The 14,444-nt window shown below is 46.1% G+C and overlaps 1 pseudogene; it reads right to left on the bottom strand.

Annotated features, from left to right (window-relative positions):
- Positions 1-6,741: 6,741 nt before the first annotated feature.
- On the bottom strand, positions 6,742-7,453 carry LOC117716433 (ubiquitin-conjugating enzyme E2 S-A pseudogene; annotated as a pseudogene).
- Positions 7,454-14,444: the final 6,991 nt, after the last annotated feature.

The raw sequence follows: 14,444 nt of genomic DNA, 5'->3' as shown, positions 1-14,444 counted from the left end.
GAAGAGGATCTGACACAGGCAGGAAGTAGGAGCAGGAGTAGGATGTGAGGTGAGACAGGAGGGGCGGGCAGGTCAGTACTGAGCATGCTTCTATATACTTTAAGATTCTTTCTTTGGACTACGGAAATGGCTAGTAATAGTAATAGTAAAGTGCTTGCCTTGCAGGCATGAGGATCTGAGTTCAACCCCCACACACACTCATGTTAAAAATGGAGAAGAAATGGATCCCTGGTGCTCACTGGTCAGCCAGCCCAGCATACCTGAGGGCTTAGGCCAGTGAGAGACTCAGTCACTCTCACTGAAAAAAACAACAAGTAGACAGAACGTAAGGAATAACACTTAACCTCTGATCTCCACGTGAATGCTCATATGCACACGCACACGTGCGCGCGCACACACACACACAAACACACACACCATTTTATGTTCCATACAGCTTTGTTAATATGGCTGAGTCAGTCATACTAACATGGACAAGTAGCCAAGGCCAAAGATGAGCAAGGCAGCTGTGAACTAAGTGTCCTAGTTAGGGTCACCACTGCTGTGATGGAACACTGTGACGGGAAGCAACCTGGAGAGGAAAGAGTATTTGGTTTACTTATTTCCTCCTGTCCACTGAGGGACACTAATGCAGGAATGCAAACCAGACTGGGACCTGAAGCAGAACTTGATGCAGAGGCCATGGAGGAGTGCTGTTGGCTGGCTTGCTCCTGATCTGCCTCTGCCTCTGCCTCTGCCTCTGCCTCTGCCTCTGCCTCTGCCTCTGCCTCTGCCTCTGCCTCTGCCTCTGCCTCTGCCTCTGCCTCTGCCTCTGCCTCTGCCAGCCTAGGGATGGCTCCACCCACAGTGGGCTGGGCTCTCCCCCATCAATTGCTAATTAAGAAAATGCCTTACAAGCTTGCCTACAGCCTGATCTTACAGAGACATTTTTTTATATTGAGGTTCCCTCCTTTCAAATGACTTTAGCCTAGATCAAGTTGACATAAAAGTAGCCAACACACTAGGCCTAGATGGTATTGTTGATTCAGGAAGTGAGGAAGGGTTGGAAAAAATTGAAGAGGCCTCTATGAGGGTGAGGGGGCACCCTAAAGGGCTCCTGCTTGCCAAAATAGGGACCTGAGCCTGAAAATGAATGGACAAAATCAGAACAAACAAGAACCTTCACCTCTCTTCAGGTGACAGTGGCAATGTCCATATGTGGTATGAACTGGAGAGGAAACAGGCTACTGACACCCAGTAAGAATAAGAAAGGGCTGTGACCAGACCATTCCCAAAGCAAAGAACTCTTTGGTTCAAATGTCAGTAGGGGCCAACGAGACAGCTCAACAGGTACAGGTGCTTGCCACACAGGTTTGGCTTCCTGAGTTCGATACCCAGGACTCACGTAAAGGTGAAAGGAGAGAACCAGCTCCCATTAAGTTGGCCTCTGACCTCCATATGTGGTCTATGGTATGCGCTTGGGGATACAAACATATAACACACATGCTTACTAATAATAATTAACTTTAAAATACCAATAGGTACAAGGTGAGAAGCCTGTTACTTCATGGTTTCTGCAGATAATAAAAATGCAAACAAATAACTAAATGGGGGTGGGGTGTCTTCTTTACAGCAGAATGCGTAATGTTGTCTGGAAAAGGCAGAGCAGACACCTGAGCTGAGCAGCCACCACCTCATAACTGCTGTGATTCATTCAGGCAAAAACAGGATGGGCAGTATGTGTATGTATGTATGTATGTATGTATGTATGTATGTATTATGTGTATCTATGTGTATGACATATGCCACACTGTGTATGTTGAGGTCAACTTTGCAAAGTAAGTTTCCTACTTCCACCTGTACATGGGTTCCAGGGATGGAACTCAGGTCGCCAGGCAAGTGCCCTTACCCACTGAGCCACGTCTCCAGGCCTCCATCTTATTTTTTGAGATAAAGTCTCTCACTGAACCTGGAGCTTGTTCATCTGGCTAGACTGGCTGGCTGGTCAGGAGGTCCTAGAGATCCTCCTGCCTCTGCCTCTCCAGCACCAGAATTATAGCTATGTGCCCCCATGCCCTATTCTTACATAGATCCTGGGCTTGAATTCAGGTCTTCATGCTTTATGCTGTGCTTTATGCTGTGCTTTATGCTTCATGCTTTATTGGCAAGCACCTTGCCAATGGAGCAGACTCCTAAGCTCCTCCCCCATTTTTTAAAGCCACCAACATCCAGTCAGCGAATTGAGCCTGAGAACCTTATCTAACACTAACCACCTGGAAGTACCTCCTCAATCCCACCCCCACCCCCTACTCCCATCCCTCCTCGCAAAGCGCTGTAACTAGATTGCTCTTCCTGGTATCTTCACACCCATCTGGAGGTTAAATTTCAACAGAGGAAGCCTTGGGAAACACCCTTAAACTTCCTACAAACCATACCAGTGGTGATGGAGAAAGCTCTATTCTTAGGACACTCTGAAACACTTACGGCAGTGGTTCTCAGCCTTCCCAATGCTGAAACCCTTAATGCAGTTCCTTGCGTTGTGCTGACCCCCAACCACAAAGTTTTCTTGTTGCTACTTCAAACTTAATGTTGCTACTGTTATGAATCATAATGTAAATATCTGACATGCAGGATACCGGATATGTGACCCCTGAGAAAGGGCCAGTTGACTCCCTAGGGGGTCCCAACCCACAGGTTGAGAACCACTGGCTTAAGGGACAAGATGGAGATTTAGAAACCTATTCTCATTAATTAAAAACCAAAACCAACTATGTGTATGCATAGATGTACACACAGACACCTCCCACCACCACACAGATTGGGAATTATTCTCTCCCATTTACCCATAATCTCCTCTCAAACACCAGTGAACATTACCATATGTAGAAGGACTTTGAAACCAGGTATGAGATGTAGGCTTGAAACTCCCACAGACACAGGCAGATCCCTGGGACACAAATGTGCTAGCCTAGTCTACTTGATGAGTTCCCAAGACAGTGAGAGACCCTACCTCAAAACACAGTTTACATGGGATTTAAGAAACAGCACCTGAGAGGGACCCCTGGCCTCACACTCAAGCCCACACAAATGCGTAGACATAAACACACATGCACACTCACCCAAAGTAAAAATGAAAAGAAAAAGTGATATTGCAAAATCAGTTCAAATAAGGTTTGTGTCTTTGGATTAACTAGACAGGCTGTAGCTGTCATAACACGCGCCTATGGAAGAGTGTTATGGAAGGAAGGATGGCAGAGTGTGACGGGGTATCTGGAGATGGGACAGAAGAAACAAGTCATTGAAGTGATGAGAGATAGAAGCCTGTGTCTGTCAGCTCTCTGTGACTCTAACAGACACTTGATACAAATCAACTTACAAAAAGAAAAGGCTTGTTTGGGCTCACATGAGCTGTTCAAGTCCATTGTCTGTTGGCTCCATGGCTTTTGCAGCTATGGAGAAGCAACATATATCATGGGAAGAGGACGAGGCAGGGAAGATACTAAAGCAGAAGAAAGAAACAGCCTGAGGTCCCACAATCCCCTTCAAGAGCTTGCTCCACTGACCTAAAAACCGTCCGTAAGACTCATACTTCTTAGCTTCCCACCACCTCCCAATAGCATGATTCTAGGAACTCTATAGACCTTTATCATGACCTCTGGGGCAAGGGGCATTGAAGGAATATATTATAGTAGGATCACTGGCCAAAGAAGAAAGGTGGCCTACAGACACTGGAGAAGAACAGGACTGTGTTCTTTTCTAGAACCTTCTAGTTCCTCCAGAAGGAACCAGCCTTGCTGACACATTTAGCTCAGTGAAAATGAGTTCAGACTTCTAGCCTCCAAGATTAAAAAAAATACACACATGAGGTTTGGGGTTGTTTTTAGCTGCCTGGGTTTTGTTTGTTTGTTGAGACAAGGTCTAATGTGGCCCAGTCTGGCCTTGAACTCCTGATCTTCTTGCCTGTGTATCTCAAGTGCTAGGATGACAGGCATGTCCCACCATGTCCAGCTCGTGTATATATATGATCATGTGTGCGCGGGTACACTTATATGTGTGCTTGGGCCTATGTGGAGGGTAGAAGACAACCTTGGCTACTTTTCCCCAGGGCTCTCCACCTAGTTTTGTTTGTTTGTAAACTTTTTAAAAAGATAAAATCTCTCACTGGCCCTCCTATGTCATTCCTCACTCACTGACATTCCTATGTCACCACCGATACCCATGATGGTGGTCCTTTGCCAACGTACACATCAATGGCAAAAGAAAACTTGAATCACAAGAAGATCATGTTCCCTCTTGAAGCAGAACAAGGCCTTCTTGTTCGCCTACAAACAAGAATCCTTACAGTTCATTTTTGCATTTTTCTGCTCGCCATGGTACTTTGGGCCTTTAAAACAGCCCCAAACACAAGTGCTGTTTAGTGTTCTATGTGCAAAAAGGCTATGCCTGCCTCGTGGATAACATGCAGACATTGGACAGGCTTGTGGAACTTTTGCCCCTGAGTTCAGTGAGAGTCGATTGATAGCCTAGATTGGCCACATCTTTAAAAAGAAGCAAGGTTCTGGGTAGACCAGTTGGCAAAAATCTTATGGCCAGAGATTCTTAGGAACCTTATTAGTTATTTTTTGTTCTTGCTGCTGTGATAAAGTACCCTGACAGAGGTAACTTACAGAAAGAAGAAGGGTTTATTCTGGCTCGAAGTCTAAGGGCACAGTTCATCATGGTGAGGAAGGCACCGCAGCAGGAAAGTGAAGCAGCCGCTCACATGGCGTCCTCAGTCAGGAAGCAGAGAGAAAGATGCTGGGGCTCAGATCACTGTCTCCTTTTTATTCAGTCTAGGACCCCAGGCCAATGGATGCTGCCACTGACAGCTAATGTGAGCCATCCCACCTCATCCACCTAATCTGTTATCCCTCACAGACATGCCCATCTTAGGATCCAGGATCTGATCGAGTGTATCCTGTTAACCCTCACAGAACTGTGATAAAACACCATGCCCAAGGCAATATATGAAAGAAAGCATCTAATTTGAGGCTTGTGATTTCAGAGTGTTAGAGTCTGTAATGATAGCTGAGAATTCACAGCTTGATTGGCAAGTATGAGGCAAAGAGAGAGATGTAGCGGGAGATATTTGAAAACATGGGGCAGCTCCATCTAGTTCTCTGTCATGACCATGTTCCTGCACTAGAGGCAGCCCTGGCTCGACGAGATGTTAGCGCGGCTGCTATCGCTGCCAGTCAGCTCTGTGGAGTCTATGGCTCTAAGTATGGGTCAAGGGCCACCCCCATGTAGTAGATATAACAATTCCCATACCTGGTAGAAATGAGGCTCTTAATTCTTAAAGATTAACCAATGGATTTATATATTAGCAAATGTTCAATACACAAGATGCTCACACAATCAGAATTGTTAACCCAATATCTAACCTTTTGACATGAATACTACCTGAGACTCCTAGAGACTCCTGCCTCCATCTTGCTTCTCCTCTCTCTTCTCCTTTTCATCCTTCTCCTTTCTCTCTCCTTCCTCCTCCCAACTCCTAGTTCCGCCTACCTCTTCTACTGCCCAATCACAAAGCTCCACTGCAAATACAATGGGCAGGAAAGACCCAGAGAGAGAGAGACAGAGACAGAGACAGGGAGAGACAGGGAGAGACTGGAAATGGTGTGAGTCTTTTAAACCTCTAAGGTCTCCCCCAGTGACACAGCTCCTCCAACAAGGGTATATATCCTCATCCTTCCCAAAGAGTTTCACCAACTGAGAACTAAATATTCAAACATATGAGTCTTTGCTGGGGGGGGGAGGGTGTCATTCTCATTCAAACTGCTGTACAAAGGTGAGTGTCAGTCCCTGGCTAATATTCTCCTGTTTACTCGATCTAAGACCCCAGCCCATAGAATGTGCTGTCCACACTTCTTATTTAAATGTACTTCATACAATGTATGTTGATCATATTCCTTCTCCTCTCCCAACTCCTCCCAGATCCTCCTTACCTTCCTACCCACCCAGCTTCATCCTCTCCCCCCACCCCAACCTCCCTCTCTAAAAACAAAACATGAAGCTGACTGACTGGCAGGTTTCTCAGTTATCACATCTCAAATAAAACATGTATACAAGACGTTCATGGTTTTCTCCCAACTTAGCTCTGACAGAAATAGTTCAGTTTACCCAGAGGCCTCTGCTCAAAGGCCCGGGAACATTCTCTGCCTCCCATTTGCTGTTGTTATTGTTTGATTTGGTCATTTGCATGCCTTTGCTTCTGGCAGAATTCACTGATGGCCAATTGTGCAGATCTGAAATGTTACTTTTGCCACTCGAGGGTGTGTACACCTGTATAACCAATACCTCAAGTAAGATGCAGATCTTTCTACCACCGGGGAAGTCCTCTTATCTTTCTTTCTGCTGTGTCATTCGGTTTTTCAAGGGTCAAATGAGTCCTACATCCATGGAACCAATTGTCCTCGAGCCCGAGTGTCACTTTCTCATCCTGCCCTGATGTGCCAACAGTGTGTCAGGCAGGAAAAAAGCATACTGCTACCAGCACAGGAGGCCTATTCTCGTCTAGATTTTCATTCCTCCCCTTCTTCCTCCTCCCCCTCTTTGTCCTTCCCCTCTTCCTCCTCCTCCTTCTTTTCTCTTTCAACTTTATTTAAAAAGCCAGGTCCTGGTGCCTCCCCAGTCCCTCCCCCACCACAGCCATAATTTAAATAGCTTAGAGACAGAGTGCGAGGGTACAGAACAGAAGGAAGGATGGATAAGAGCCCATCACAGCCTCCCCAGTGCCTACTTCTTGTCCAACCTTTTCTTGGCTGCCAGCTTCTCATCCTTCTTGCCTGCGTACTTCTTGACCATGGGATCTTCAGCATTTCCTGAGCCACCCAGGATCATGGGGTCAGTGGAGCCATTGTAGAGCCAATAGCCAGGTCCCAGGTAGCCTCAGCTCTCCTGCTGACCTGACCCTCATGTGTCTGGGGGCCTGGCAGCAGACCTTCATAGTTCTCCAAAAGCAGGCAGCCTGACTCCTGGTCGAGTGCAGACCCTGGGTTAGATGCATTGCCAGGCACTTGGTCAGCAGCACATGTTCAATGGCCAGCTCAGTTGTCCAGTCCCTCTTGAACATGTTGACACAGCTCTCACTATTGACACCCACATATGGTTAGAAGATCTTGGTCAAGAAGTAGCCCTTGGATATGAGGCAGGCAGTCCTTGTCCAATAGGAACTTCTATAGAACAGGCTTCCATCATACAGGGTCCCCTTAGGGCTTTTCATGCTAACCTGCAGGTTAGTGACATCCTCCTCATTCGGGAAGACTTTAATGCCATCAGGTGGGTCTGTAGTAGGTATGGTCATCTCCTTGTACATCAGGTGGATGAAGCGAGGAGGCAGATTCTCTATGTTGTAGTTCGTGACTTTGACAGGATGTGGGAGTATGGGGCACCAACTTCTGTCTTCTGTGTAATAGCACAGGTCGGCCATGACCTGGAAGTCAGTGCTGGTATGTGATGCCACTCACTGCTTTTGTTGAAGTGACAGCCTCTTTGGGACACCTTGTTTTTGATGAAGAACTTTTGCCAGGTACTCAGGGTGGCAAATTATGTGTCTTTTGTTCACTCTCAGAATATCTACATGCCACTTCTGGAGCTCTGGGTTTGGGCATATGTTTACATACATGTGGGTGCTTGTGTGTGCGTAGGCACGCATGCACATATATGCACAGAGCCTTGTGTCTTGTCATTCCTCAAGTGCCACCCACCTTATCTTTGAGAGGCAAGATATCTCACTGCTATATAGAACTCAGATTTGGCTATGCTGACTGGCCAGAGAGCACTAGGGATCTTCCTGTCTCCACCTGCCCAGTGTTGGAATTGTAAGTATGTACCACCGTACATGAATTTTTGTTACATGGGTACCTGAAGATTGAACTAAGGTCCTCATCCTTGCATGCCAGACACGTTACCTACTGATCCATCTCCTCCAGCTACTCTGTAATGTTTTTTTTCCCATAGATCACATTGAGAACGTTGCTTCTCTTAGTCTCTTCTTGAATTAGGATCCTAATTCAAAGGGAGGGCCAGTATAATGGATAAGTGCCCTCCGTGACTGGCTAATGCAGGCTGAATGACACAATAGTTGAGCCTATTCATCTTCACACAGGTATCTTCGATGGGGGGGGCGGGGAACTATTGTCTCCTCTCCACTGTCTGAAGCTCAGTTATACTCCACAGTCAGGGTACCTAGAAACACCTGGTCCCTAGCATGTACTAGCCTTTACCCTTACACCCAGCACGAGCCTGTGCAAAGGTGGATTTGTTCTACCTTTGAGTCCCTCTTGCTAAGAGCTTCCAGAAGCCCACAGCTGGAGGGCTATTTTCGTTAACCTCCTAGTTAGAAATTAAGCTCGGATCTGGAAGTTAAGGACTGTAATTCAGCATTAGCCCAGACGTCAAGATGAAATGAGACACACTGCGGGGGGAATTGAATTCCATATTGCCAAAGACCCGTTTTATTTAGAATAACCAGCCATTCACGTCATGCCAATGTTGATGGATCATATGTTTAAATTTTTGATAGCCCATTCATTTCTATAATTATATTTATTTCAAATTAAATAAGTCTTGCACACCCTTAAAATACAGAGAGACAAAATTAATTTGTGGATGAGAATTAACATGCCATTCAACCCCTAGAACTGTCCTTCCTAGAAGCCCTTGGAGAGTGGTGTGGGCCATTTTAAAGAAGAGTCCATTTGCATATTAACAAATGTAACCTGGAAGGAGGTGCATCCTTCGAAAGGAGCTCAGAAGGAAGTACCACGGCAGAGATGATTGCAAATGGACTTGCTCTTGCTAGGCTCAGCTCGGGTATAGAACTGAGACCATTTAGCAGCATAGAGGATCTGCCCAGAAATCAGCAACCTCTTTTGGCAGTGGATGGAAGCTAACCCGGAAAGCCACAAATTATCAAAATACATAGAATAAGTTACTATAGAGAACTCGTCCCCAGATGAGACACAGCTATATCATCAGCCACCAAGACCGAGACAGAAGAGAACCCAAGGTTGTGAAGGACAGCTGCACACAGCGTCTCCTGACATGACAGCGACTGCACTGACGAACTCTGAACTGTTATAGTTACCTGCACAAGAGCAGTTCAGTCAACAATGCAGCATGGGTGGAAGCTCACCAGGCTGCACTCCTAGTTGAGAAGATGCAGCCAATGGCAGTTGGGAGAAAGTCGGTATTTTTCAGAGATCTGGCCCCTGGTCAGTTATCCATGCTACTACAGAGGACAGCCCAACATACTTATTCACACAGAAAATAATGACTAAACACAGTAGAATATGCACACACACATACTCATCCATGCATGGACACAGGCATGCACACACATGCACACACACTCTCGTGCACACACACTTCTAGAGAAGCAGGACGTTTACCATGAGATTATGTACTCTAGAAATGTCAGAGAAGCTACACCCATGAAGACTGGCCAACATGGCTGCCTAAACAAGACCTGAGCAACGATGACAATAATAGGCAATCCAACATGGAAGCAGGAAAGCCCTGCCCTGGGGAAGAAGCATAGCTAACTAGAGAACACTGAAAGTGGGAGAGGTAGAAAATGGAGCCAGGAGGAGGATGGGGAAGAGACTCAGGAGGAACTGGCAGTCGAGGAGTAAGAGTAGCTTGAGAAAAATAAAATGCATCCATGTGTAAAGGAAAATCAATCAATTCAGCCCTAGCCAGGAACCCTGACTTTCAGAAAAAGAAATGAGCAGAGAGCTGTTTGACTTTTCCTGGGGTGACATGAACAAATGACTATTCACCCCAGTTAGAGTCCTAATGACATACTAAAGAAATGATTGTATCAAGTCTGGCCTAATGAACTAGTGAGTTTATCAAGGTACTCACGGGAGCATGAGCAACTCAAAGGCGGCAGCAGCACTGGAAGGTTTACCCCAGGCTGGGTGATGGTTCACCAACACCTAGAGACCCTGCACGATTTGACCTGAAGGCAACTCCAGCAAAGACAGTCTCCTCTTTCCAGCAATAGATGCTGCACTGATGGCTTTGCGAGAATCTTAGAGGTTTCAGCTTTCTGAGACTTTTTTGTCTACTCCCTAGCTGTGTGATACTCGCTCCTGCTTCAGGATACTTCAGTTAGGAGGTAACTGCTATACATGTGAGCATCCTTGGGCAGGATTCATCCAATCATCCTTCCTGATGCAGGTAGAGGAAATACCCAGGACTGCCTGCTCACCTGTCCCTTACTAGGACACATCTCCTGGCCATCACTGGCTTGTCTGAGAATGGACTTACAGATAAATGTGGCTGGCCTTGTGGGCTTCTGACCCTAGACATGAGTAATGTTGATGGAACTGCCCATTTAGCATGGTCAGTCAGACTCAATACCATACACAGTAGGAGAAGCTGGTCCACAGAGGGACCATAACTGCCCTACAGAGGTAGGAAGAAGTGGGAGGGCTGTGGACAGGGGGCTCAATCAGTGAAGTGCTTGCCTTGCAAGCATCAGGACCTGAGTCCAACTTCCAGAACCATGTTAAAAACAAAAAAAGCCAGGCATAGCATGCACTTGTAATTCCAGTGCAGGACAGGCAGATCCTCAAGGCTCAGTTAGTCGAGCCAGCTTGGCAAGTTCCCAGCACAGAGAGACTCTATCTCTAACAAAAAGATGGAGAGTGCCTGAGGTTGAGGTTGTTCTCTAACCTCCACAGAAACACACCCCCAGGTACACACACTCAAACAAGCACAGGCACACGCACATGCTACATCACACCTCACCACACACATGCTACATCACACCACACCACATACATGCTACATCACACCCCACCACACACATGCTACATCACACCTCACCACACACATGCTACATCACACCACACCACACACATGCTACATCACACCACACCACATACATGCTACATCACACCCCACCACACACATGCTACATCACACCTCACCACACACATGCTACATCACACCACACCACACACGAATCCAAGACCATATTTCGAGAACTCTCAGGTGCAAATCCAGGAAAGTGAAGCAGCTCTGGAGCCACGGTTCTGTGGGGGAAACAGCTTTCTGATAAGCTCCTGCAATGCCCACAGTCACCCCAAACTGTCCTGAGTTTACAGAGATGAGGCAGAGTCCACTGTAGTGGTTAATCTGCTCAAAGTCATTAAGTTCAAAGCTCAGAGCACAATGAAACCAGCTCTTTGTGTCCTCTCTAAACACTCCAGTCCACTTTAAACAAACTTTTTTATTCCTAAAAAAAATTAAAAACAAGCAAAAAGCACCAATCTGTGGATGTCTGTATGAAAATCAGCTCAGATAAAGCTACATCCTTACCTGAGCAAATTCCCCATTGATTTTGCATAGATTTTTTGTTTTGTTTTTTTTAAACATCTATGTATGATTCAGATCCTAATGGCTGCCCTCTCCAGAAGTCTCATGCTCTTGGTATATTATATTAATATTTCAGACCAGCTGGGCCTGCAGAAGGAAAAGAAAAGAGCTTCTTGGTGTTTCTGTCTGCAGTGCAAGGTCTCAGGAGAGAGGTTCTGGGGTCTTCAGAGAGTACACACCTCAGCAAAAGAACAGTGCTTGCTGGTGATTTATCTGAGCCCTCTGTCCTGTCACCTTCTGTGGGTGTAGATGGGTGTGCACACAGGGCTTGCATACCTGTGAAAGTGCTGTGTGACTGTTACGTACAGACAACATTTGGGATTCGGTGATCATTGGGGCCAGGGAGCCGGCTCAGTCTGTAAAGTGTTAGCTGTGTGAGCAACAGGATTTGAGCTCAGTCTCCAGAACCTACGTGAAACATTGGGTAGAGTTGTGTGCAGATATAGCCAGAGCACAGGAAGATGGAGATAGACCCTGCAAGGCGTCCATTTCCCTCTTCAGAGCAGCTTCTCCTAGTGTGTATGGTACTGAGTGGCAGCCAATCTAGCCAATCAGTGAGCATAGGGTTCAGAAAGCAATCTTTTGTTAAAAGGCATGTGGAAAATGATGGAGGAAAACACAAGATATTGCCCTCTGCCTCCACACATCCATATACATGCATATACACCCACAGGCACATGTACAGAATATACATTATACTACATACAACATACTAATCAAACACACCAGTCAGCATGACCATAGCTCCATACAGTGAACCTCCAGATGAACGTTACCCTGTTGGCTCTCCCTCTAAGAATGAGTGGGCAGACAGCAAAGATGGAACAGGAGGGACTTTATTGTCAATCCAAGGTTAACAGCCTTCAAAAGGGAGCAACAACTTAAAACTGAGTGATACACGTGGTTAAAACTGAAGAAGTTTGAACTCTCAGTAGCAGTGAAATGCTAGCCCAGAGCCCCCTGTGTTCCTGAACAATGTTCTCAGAGCGCCTTGAAAGCAATGCCTTGTACAAAACTCTGCAGGTCATCAAAGGTAGTTATAAGACAGTGGGATTTGAAGCCCAGTATCTCAGGTCTTTGCTGGATAACACAGGACAGAATCTCTCCTGTGGCTGTCCATTAAGTCCTGGTGGCTGCATGATGTCTCTGTTTGGGCAGAAGCCTCAAGCATGAAGAGCCAGTCAGAAATTCTCTGGAGATCTCTCAGCAAGGACAGAAAACTCTGGAAAGGCAGAGCTCTCTCCATCTCCAGCAAACTCCCATGTCTAGAAACCCCGTCTGGGAACCTGAAGTCTTGTATTTTCCTATGGTGAGTTCCACAGTGGAAACTTGCATCAGGGCCCAATTTACTGAGGACCAGCTGAGCCCTGATTGACTGGACCTTTAACTACATCTAGCCAATCAGGAATAAGCTGTCAAAAGTTACCATCAGTTCCTTGTCACTGTGGTCATATTTGTTTGCTGTCTGCAGTCTTCTGTCTACAAAAAGCTGGGTTCTTCTTGGCCATGGAACTTTGACCTTGAGTTTTTCCACCATCATGTGGGTGCTGGGAACCAAACCACGGTCCTCTGCAAGAGCAGTACATTGCTCTGACCCACTGAGCCATCTCTCCAGCCCCCTACCCCGCCCCCCATATACACAAGGGTCTTTCTAGAAGGGTATTGTTTGGTTTTGGCATCTCTGCCCCTGGGGAACCAAATTTGAGGACTTGTTTTACTTTGGCTATGGTAGGTCTGTGTTTTAGAGACACACCTCTACTCCATAGTATAGAAAGCAATCAGCACACCAGCTCGGCACACACACTTACTGTCATGGTTGGTATGCTCTGGGTTAAGTCCTGGAGGTGTCCTAGGTTGATAATGGCAGACACTAACTAGGCCAGGAAGTGCCACAGAATGAGAGAAGAGTGCAAAGGAGAGACCCTCAAACAGCACACACCTCAGACATGTGGCTGCACACCTGCCCAGAGAGGCAAGACTGAACTCTGAAATGTTTGACAGACTTCCTTCTCCTGCTATCTCCTTTTATATCTGCCTGCTAGAGATGAGAATAAAGCAGGTATTTAGGACGTTGTTCCACTGTCTTCTCAGACTGCCCTAAATAAGTTTCAGCTCTGTCTCTGTTCAATGGTATCTGCAAGGGTCAGGTAGCTCTGAGGTCCAGACTTCTGGTTACAATTGGACCAACTCACAGCAATGCCATCATATCCCTGAACAGGAAGGAAGGGTCTCATGGCAACAAGGATGTGATTTCATAAACCGACCAGGTCCTTCTTAGTTTCTTTTCTTGTTGCTGTAATAAAAAATACCCTGACAAAAGCAACATAAAGGAGAAAAGGTTTATTTTGCCCATAATTTTAGGGTCTAAGTCTGTCACTGCAGGGAAGTCACAACAGAATGAGTTAGAGGGAGCTGGCTCCAGCACATTCATAGTCAAAAACTTATCCACACAGTGGATGGTTCCTTCCACACTAACATAATCAGGACAACACCCCAGAGACAAGCCCACAGGCCAATTTGATTTTGATAGTCCCACATTGAGAGTCCCTTTGAAGGTGATTCTGAGTTGCAAACCTGACAATTAAAACTAGCCATCATACTATCCATCCTTGGATTTAAGGGAGACATCAGGTCCATCCAAGTTTTAAGATTGATGACTTCCTTTGGTGGAGGTTGTTGTGTGTGCTGGGAAGACAATAATGTCATTATGTGGGGTCTATGACATCATGGTGAACTAAAAATTAGTGCTCCATGACCTATTGCCCCATTGAAAAATACACTTAGGTTTTTTAAGCTCTTGTTTCTTGGTCACAACATTTATCAACACACACATACACACACACACACACACACACACACACACACACAGTTGGGGAGATGATTTGGCGGGTAAAATGCATGTATAAAGTATGTAAGCATAAGGACCTAAGCTTGATCCCCAGCCCCCATGTGAAAAGCAGTGGTCTGCTTTTGTAGTCTATTTAATGCTGGGTAGATAGAGGCAGGAAGCTCCCAGGCTCCCAGGCCAGCCA

This window comes from Arvicanthis niloticus, chromosome 10 (genome assembly GCF_011762505.2).
Source record: "Arvicanthis niloticus isolate mArvNil1 chromosome 10, mArvNil1.pat.X, whole genome shotgun sequence".
NCBI lineage: Eukaryota > Metazoa > Chordata > Mammalia > Rodentia > Muridae > Arvicanthis > Arvicanthis niloticus.
This window is presented reverse-complemented; position numbering and strand designations above follow the sequence as displayed.